The sequence below is a fragment of the Gossypium arboreum genome, chromosome 3 (genome assembly GCF_025698485.1).
Source record: "Gossypium arboreum isolate Shixiya-1 chromosome 3, ASM2569848v2, whole genome shotgun sequence".
NCBI classification, from domain to species: Eukaryota; Viridiplantae; Streptophyta; class Magnoliopsida; order Malvales; family Malvaceae; genus Gossypium; species Gossypium arboreum.
Window position 1 is genome coordinate 124,927,052 of NC_069072.1, and position 8,935 is coordinate 124,935,986.

The 8,935-nt window shown below is 38.9% G+C and overlaps 1 non-coding gene across 1 annotated transcript; it reads right to left on the reverse strand.

Annotated features, from left to right (window-relative positions):
- Window positions 1–2,343: 2,343 nt before the first annotated feature.
- LOC128290724 (small nucleolar RNA R71) lies at window positions 2,344–2,449 on the reverse strand. Its single transcript, XR_008280512.1, has one exon. It is a non-coding gene; the product is annotated as a small nucleolar RNA R71 (small nucleolar RNA).
- Between the last annotated feature and the right edge of the window lie 6,486 nt (window positions 2,450–8,935).

The window sequence follows — 8,935 nt, forward strand, 5'->3', positions numbered from 1 at the left end:
AAAACCAGCATGGCCTAAGAAACTTCTGACTCCTTTCACATTAATTGGGGCCTGTAATCTTTCAATTACGTCCACCTTTGCTTTATCGACTTCAATTCCTCTCTTTGAGATTTTATGCCCTAAGACAATCCCTTCCTTAACCATAAAATGACATTTTTTCCCAGTTAAGGACAAGATTCGTCTCTTCGCATCTCTTCAATACCTTAGCCAAATTACTCAAACAAATATCATAAGTGTTATGATAAACCGTAATTTATACATATTTTTACCCCATGCTTAACACATTTTATGGATGATTTTTCCTTAGAATTGGTGAATTTGATGCTCCTAATTCCTTAATTTCATGTTTTATACTTATGTGAGCATAGAAGAGCGAAAGGAATGAGAAACAGGTCAAAAACGGAGAAAATGGGCCAACGTACGAAATCAACACGACCTGGACTTCCTCACACGGGTAGACCACACGGCCATGTCAGTTTGGAAGAATCGAAGCATGACTCACAAAGGTAGAACACACGCCCATATGATTCTAACAGGCTCGAGCAAGGCCTGAAGGAATCGCACACGGGCGTGTCCTTGCTGAGCCCAAGTTGAGTCCAATTCGGAAAACACTAATTTTGAGGGCTTTTAGGCATTCTAAAGCCTATAAATACACCCTAGAGAAGGAAGAAAGGGGAGACACGGAGAAAGGTAGGCAGGGAACTACTCAAGGAAAACCGATTGATCCATCTCAGAAGCCGGATTCACGATAGAGATTGAAGATCTCCCCTCAATTTCCCTTCAAGAGTTTTGGGTTTTCTTTATGTTTTGTATTCATTATTCTTCTGAGATGTTTTCCCTTTTAGTTATGAACTAAATCCCCTAAATACCTAAGGGGAATGAAACCTAAGACAAATCTTGTTATTATTTTTTGAATTGTATGATAAATATTTAACTTGTTTTTAATTATGTGTTCTTAATTCTTGTTTTGATATCCCAGGATACTGATTCAAGATAAGATCTTATTCAGAGGAGGAATAGACCCTGTCTAAGAGTACATTTGTCATAATTAAGTGAAGTTGATTACGCGCCTAGAGATAGGGTGACAAGATTTTGCCGAATTAGGGTGAAACCTAATAAGGGGATCCATAGATTGAGTTAATGCAACCTTAGGGTGTTAATTAGAGAAAAGTCTCAATTATTCAATCTAGGGATTAGACGTTATTAGTCTTGAATAGGGATAATAACATAACTTAGGGATCTTTACGGAACAAGGTAAATGAATAAATCGTCCGATTCGGAGTCGGAATAACAAGGGAAGTCTAGGTTGATTCTTCTTTAGGTATTGTCTTAATTCAATCGTTTTTCCAAAAGTAATTCCCCAATTCTATTTTCTGTGAATTCTTAGTTTAGATAATTAGTTAGTTAAAAAAAAACCTCTTATTCTTAGGTTAGATAATAAAAACATAGTCATTACTAGTACTTTTAGTTTCTTTGGGTTCGACAATCCGGTCTTGCTAAAACTATACTACTGTTCAATAGGTACACTTGTCTACATCGCGATAATAGTTAGTTTCAAGAATGATTAATTATAAATATATAAAACTTACCAGTCACGAAAATCGCGATCAAGTTTTTGGCGCCGTTGCTAGGGAACTAAGATATTAGGAACACTCAATTTTTATTACTTTAGCCATTTATTTTTCTTGCAAGTTAATTCTATGTTATTATTATTATTATTTATTAATTTACTTTTTCTTTATCTTGGCAGGTTTTTTTTTATAGTTTATGACTAGAAGAAACTCGTCAGGACCACTACTTTTTGACGAAGAAATTAATCGCACAGTTCGCAGAAACCAAAGATAAATAAGGCGAAGCTTAAGATACACAGAGAACGAGCAAGATGATGATATTCAAACCCCAACCGAGGAGATGGCTGAAAACCAAGACAATCAGCTACCTCCTGCGATACCTGTTGAGCTAGCAAATCAAAATCCTGCTCCTCGTACTATGTATGATTATGCTAAACCTACTTTAACAGGAATTGAGTCAAGTATGGTTAGGCCTACTATTGCTGCAAATAATTTTGAACTAAAATCTAACACTATTCAAATGATACAGCAATTTGTTCAGTTTGATGGTTTGTAGGATGAGGATCCGAACACTCACTTGGCCTGGAATTCTACGATACATTTAAAATTAATGGCATTTTTGACGATGCCATTCGTCTTCAGTTATTCCCTTTTACATTGAGGAACAACGCTAAATAATGGTTGAACTCGTTACCACGAGGGTCAATTACTACTTGGGAACAAATGACCGAAAAATTTCTATTAAAATATTTCCCGCCAGCTAAAACAGCCAAATTACGTAATGACATCTCTTCGTTTGTGCAGATGGACTTAGAAACTCTTTACGATGCATGGGAGAGATACAAGGACCTACTGCGAAGGTGTCCTCACCATGGATTACCTCTATGGTTGCAAGTTCAAACATTTTATAATGGTGTGAACCCCTTGACAAGGCAAATGATTGATGCAGCAACCGGGGGAACCATCAACAATAGAACACCTGAAGAGGCTTACGAATTTATTGAAGAGATGTCACTGAATAACTATCAGTGGCAAGTCATGAGGACTAAGCCAACTAAAACAGCAGGCATTTATAACGTCGATTCAGTTACTATGCTGTCAAACCAAGTAGAACTTCTAAATAAAAAGATTGATGGTTTACTTAGTTCAACTCAGGTACATACAGTAATGAGGTGCGCGACGAATGGAGGAAGAGCATGCACAGAGTATCAACCCTTTAACCCTAGCATCGAGGAGGAACAAGTCCAATATATGGGTAACAACAACTCTAGATCCCAAAACAACCCATATAGTAACACTTATAATGCAGGTTGGAGGAACCATCCCAATTTCTCGTGGGGCGGTCAAGGAAATCAAAGACTACAACATCCTCCGAGTTTTCAACAACCACCCTATCAATAGGAAAAGAAACCGAACCTTGAAGAGATGCTGTCTAAATTTATCTCAGTGTCAGAAACCCATTTCCAGAACACCGAGACAACACTTAAAAATCAAAAAACATCGACCAAAGGGCTCGAAACTCAGATAGGCTAGCTGTCCAAACTAATCTCCGAACGACCACAAGGTAGCTTGCCAAGTAATACTGAACCCAACCCAAGGGAACAGCTCAACGTGATTAATGTTCAAGATGAAGAAGGATTCGTTGAGCCTAAGCCAGACCGAGGCAAGAAACTGTGGTGAGCAGAGATCAAGGTGAGGTAGGTCATAATGAAAACAAATCAGTGAATGTCGAACATAAACCTCATGTACCATACCCCAACGCGACAAGGAAAGACCGCTTAGATGAACAATTTGGTAAATTCTTTAAACTCTTAAAAAAAATACATATTAACTTACCGTTTATTGAAACTCTATCGCAGATGTCAAACGCTATGAAATTTTTAAGGGAGCTTTTAGAAAATAGGCGAAAGTTGGACGAGGTGTCGCATGTGGAGTTAAATGCAGTTTGCTCAGCTATTCTATAGAATAAACTATCCAACAAACTAAAAGATCCAGGGAGTTTTATGATTCCTTGCTTAATTGGTAGTTTAGATGCTAATAATGCATTAGCTGATTACAAAATGTTTAAACAATTAGGTCTTGGGAAACCCAAATAGACTAGGATGAGCATTCAATTAGCAGATAAAACTATAAGATTTCCTAGGGGTATTATTGAAGATGTGCTAGTTAAAATCGATAAATTTATATTTCCCGTTGACTTCATTGTTCTAGACATAGAGGAGGATAGCAACACCCCTTTGATTTTAGGATGGCCCTTTTTGGCAACTGCTAAAATGATTATTGATGTTGGCACAGGTGAGCTAACACTTCGTGTGGGAGACGAAACAATCACCATTCAAGCTCACAATTCTGGCAACAAATCAAAAATTGAAGGTGATCGTCTAAACCATTCTACTAAAACTGACAATATGGTGCAACCTACTTTACAGGAAATGAGTCTGAAGGAAGTACATGAATTATTCTCAAGCAGTAGCAGAGGAACTATTCATGAAGATCAAAGGCTACAAATGAGCTAGATGAATGGCGGATGCATAAACCAATAACATAGGATAAACCAAAACTACACCAGAACGAACTCAATACCTTCCTAAATCAACTTAAGGTTGGAGCAAAGTATTATTAGATGCCGCAGATCCTCACATTGTCACTACCAAACCGAATGAAGAAATCCCTCTTACGGTACTTAGCATTTTCCCATTTGGTACAGTCGAGGTAAGTCATCCCAAGTTCGACACTTTTAAGGTAAACAACACCCTTCTAAAACCTTATTTTGATGAGAATGATAATAGGAATCAGGAGTATAAACTCTTCGAACCACCATGATCATTCAATGGAGAGGTAAGTCGAGCTTAGACTATAAATAAGCACTTCTCGGGAGGCAACCCGAGCACTAACTATATTAAGTTCTTTCAATTTTAGTGTTTAACACATAACTTACTAACGGACCTCTTGAATACAGGTTTACCACACAGATATGACCAAGCATACGGGCGTGTTTATGACTGTGTGGAAACAAGGCAAAGATTTCCCCAACACGGGCTACGACAAATCGCCACGGCCGTGCGACATGGCCGTGGGTGAACCTCCCAAAACAGCATGGGCGCGCCTGTGCCTTGAACCGTGGTCGAACCTGTCAAATTAACATGGGCGTGCGACACGCCCGTGCCAAGTACCCATGGTCGAACCTGTTAAATTCACACGGGCGTGGGCCTACATACACGGGTGTGGGTGAAGTGAACGAAGATAGACACAGCCATGAGACACGGTCGTGTGCACCCACACGCCCAAGGGACACGGGCGTGGACAAAATGTCAGACGTGCCCAAATTCAAAATTCGCGAGTCACACGGGCAAAAATTGGGGAACACGGGCGTGTTCCCTGGCCATGTGCCCTAAAATCTATAAATAAGCTGCACTATTCATTGTCTTCTTCACCCAAAGACCCTAACCCTAGCTGCTGCCAATCCACACACCCTCCCTACCACGCCCGTGCGCCGCTTCCCACTCTATTTTTTACGCTCAATCTCTCTCCCTTAGCATTTGTTTGCTCCTTTCACTTCTATTTTTCTTTTTTCTAATGCTTATTATCAACATAATCTTCATTTCTCTTGAACTATTTTTCATTTTGCTCATTATTCTGTCATTTAATTTGCATTCTTAGGTTAGTTATCGTACATTTCATGTTAAATCGAGTTATTAGGCAAACCTCATGCCTATGACATTACTATGCTCATTCTCATGCTATTACCATGCCAATGTCACGAAATTAGGCTATCAAATTTATTATTTTTGTTGAGTTTGCTTAGTATTAGTAGTTTTGGCTGAAATAGTTAGTTTAAATTCATGACTTTTTCCTTTTTCAAATTCGTTTACCTACTATTATTATTCTTTATATTGCAGGTTTACAATGTTGTCTTTACGAGGAAAGCAGGCCATCGTCCCTACTTCAAAGAAAAAGAAGGGAGCGTCATCTTTCTCGGGTCCTACCGCTGAAATTCGCCACCCTTACCTGCAATTCCCTATCGGGCCCCAAGAAGAACTTTTCCAAATACTCCAGGCCCGACCTTTAATTGCGGGCCGCTGCATCAACTGGGCTGTAGTAGAACAAGTTCAGTTGGCTACTGTGATTCGGGCCCTCCTAACCACCGATCCTTGGGAGATTTTCTTTGGAATCATCGAGCCAACATATCTCGAGCTCACGGTGGAACTATACTTAACGTTTCTTCTTCAGACCGTAATGACAAACTACGATGATCCCAGCATGGTCCAATTTTGCCTAGTCAGATTAGTCCGCCAGCCAAGTCTCCCAGAATTCGGTACTATACTAGGCTTATATACGGAGGAGTTCAAGGAGGAGAATGACGTACATGCTCGCAATCGTCACATCCATCGTTCTCCTTCACGGTGCTGGGACACACTAGTACCAGGTGCAGCCACCTACAATCCTAGCCGCTCCAAGGCATCGGCTCTCCCTCCATCCTTGAGGTACCTACACGCTATTTTGGCTCACACAATAACGGGAAGGCGAGAGAGCACTGGCGTTATCAACACTCACGACGCTTACTTTCTATGGTATATGTCGCACGAGCACGTCATCGACCTTGTTTATTTCATTGCCCTCGCCATTCAACACCAGACAGAGCGGCATAGGAAGGGGGTCATCTCCATTGGCCCCTATGTTACTCGGTTGGCTCGACACTTCGGGCTCCTCAACACTGCAGCCCAGGAATCATCCTTGACCCTTATTGGCCAGATGTCTCCAGAAGGCATCTTGAGTATGCTAAGCATGAGAATGATCGAAAAGCGCCTTGGAACCTACCCCCCTCAATATCGTCTCGCCCAATCTACTGAGGAGGAGGCCCCCGAGGATATTACTGATGATGTTCCTCCACAGCACGAGGACCCACAGTCTCAGCCACCATCACCCTCTCGTCCAGTTCATGCGGCGGCTTCATATGCTGACATTTCTGAGCGCCTCACTCGATTCGAGCAGTAGTGTTTTCAACGATTTGACAACATTGATGCTACTCTACAGCAGATCTGTCAGCACCTCCACATCTCATCGCCATCCCCACCTCACGAACCATCTAGGGATGAAGATGTTTAAAAAATTTTAATTATTATTTTATGTTTTTTCTTTTATTTTATTTTAAGACTACTTTTTATTTTTCTTTCACCTTATTTTTATTAGGAAGTATAATTATTATTTTACAATTCTTAATTTCGGCTAATTCATATTGAGTACTTACTCTTCCTTATATATTTCCTAAAAGGGTGCCTGATCCTATCACAGTTATAAAGAGCTCCAAAGCTCACTATTACTCAGGGACTCGAAATTCCACTGGGAAAGGTTCTCCACGACTACCATGTCCTGCTCGACCACAATCATAACCAACTTCAGATATAATATTCTTTTGGCGTAGGACTTATGGAATAATGAACCTCTACCACCGCCAGAGTATCCTCCTCCACTCTCACGCTGATTATTCTCCAAAACTCCAGTTCAAGGAAATTCATTCATCACTCAGGAAGTTTCACTTCTGTCCCTATTTTATTTTTATATCCTTATATCTATCTTTGTACATTGAGGGCAATGTACATCTTCAATATGGGGGTATTCATTTCATTATCAGAAAAATCCCTGAATGATTGCCTTGTTCTCTTGAAAAGCTCTCATATCATAGTTCGGATAAATTTTGACTGATTTATGATTTTGATTGATATATCTTGAATTAAAACATAGGCATTTATGCATTGATTGTTTAAACTTTAAGACATTATAGAATCAAGCATGATAAGTTGATTTTTAAGAATTTAAAATTTTAGGTTGTTTCTCCAGAGTTTAGGTATTACTTTGAGTTGGAATTCACAAGTTTTAAACATCAAAAAGCCATAATTTTTGTGAGATTTTTTTAGCCTTTGGAGCATCTATTAATCCTTTTATGCTCACTTTTATTATTACTTTGAGTGCGTCAGTATTGAACTGTTATTCTAGAACTTGCTTGATTATGCATGTCAAGACCACACTATTTGATTTGATATGTCAAAATGAGAAAGGCACTTAGAATTAACCCACTCATGCCATGAAAAGCCTACCTCCACAATTAACCCTTAATAAACCCCGTTAAGCTAACAAGCCATTTCTTGTATTACCCTTAATATTAACCCTTAACCCATTATTGTTGAAATCCTCTAAATTAATTTAATCCCCATTTTTGTCGAGATTTGAATTGAAATAGTTGCTTAAATATGTTTTATTCTATTTTGTAAGTTGACTTGTTCTTAAAAAAAAAACATGTATACATATTAATAGTAGTAATCTTCTGAGCTAAAGAAGTTAAATTCCATATTCTAAGAAAAGCTCCATTGTATGCAATTGATGACTAGCTATTTTTCTAGTTAGGTAATTTTTCGAATCAATCTCGATTCTAACCTTTTCTTTCAGCTTGAGATCACACCCCCTAACCAAGCCTCGTTACAACCTTCTAAAGACCTTTTGATTGATGTATCATCTCAATTTATAGTGGTGGAGATTTGATTTTCATGCAAGCCTATGGTAATAAATTTTCATTATTGGCTATTAAGTGTTTCATTTATTGTCCTTAAACATCTCGAGTGATTTGAGTGAATCTTTAGTGAGGATGTGAAACTCTGTGATATTCTGAATCAAAGGTAATTACTAAGATGAGGGGAGACACCTATGTTTTTCAGGATAAAATGCTCAACTTGGAATGTTTGAAACTTTGATGTTCTTTCAGTTGAATTCTCAATGTATGATTACTTATGGATTATTTTGAGATATTTTCTATAGAGATTATAAGTTAAGAAGAATTTACTTTGATTATGAGTTGAGAATTTTGCTTGAGGACAAGAAAATGCTTAAGTGTGGGGGTATTTGATAAACTGTAATTTAAACATATTTTTACCCCATGCTTAACACATTTTATGGATGATTTTTCCTTAGAATTGGTGAATTCGTTGGTTCTAATGCCTTAATTCCATGTTTTATACTTAGGTGAGCATAGAAGAGCGAAAGGAACGAGAAACGGGCCAAAAATGGAGAAAATAGGCCAACATACGAAATCAACACGGTCTAGACTTCCTCACAAGGGCAGACCACACGGCCATGTCAATTTGGCAGAATCAAAGCACGACTCACATGGGTAGAACACACGCCTGTCCATTCTAACAGCTCAAGCACGGCCTGAAGTAATCACACACGGGCATTCCCTGCCGAGCCCAAGTTGAGTCCAATTCAGAAAAGGCTAATTTTGAGGGCTTTTAGGCATTCTAAAGCCTATAAATACACCTTAGAGGAGGAAGAAAGGAGAGACATGGAGAAAGGTAGGCAGGGAACTGCTCAAG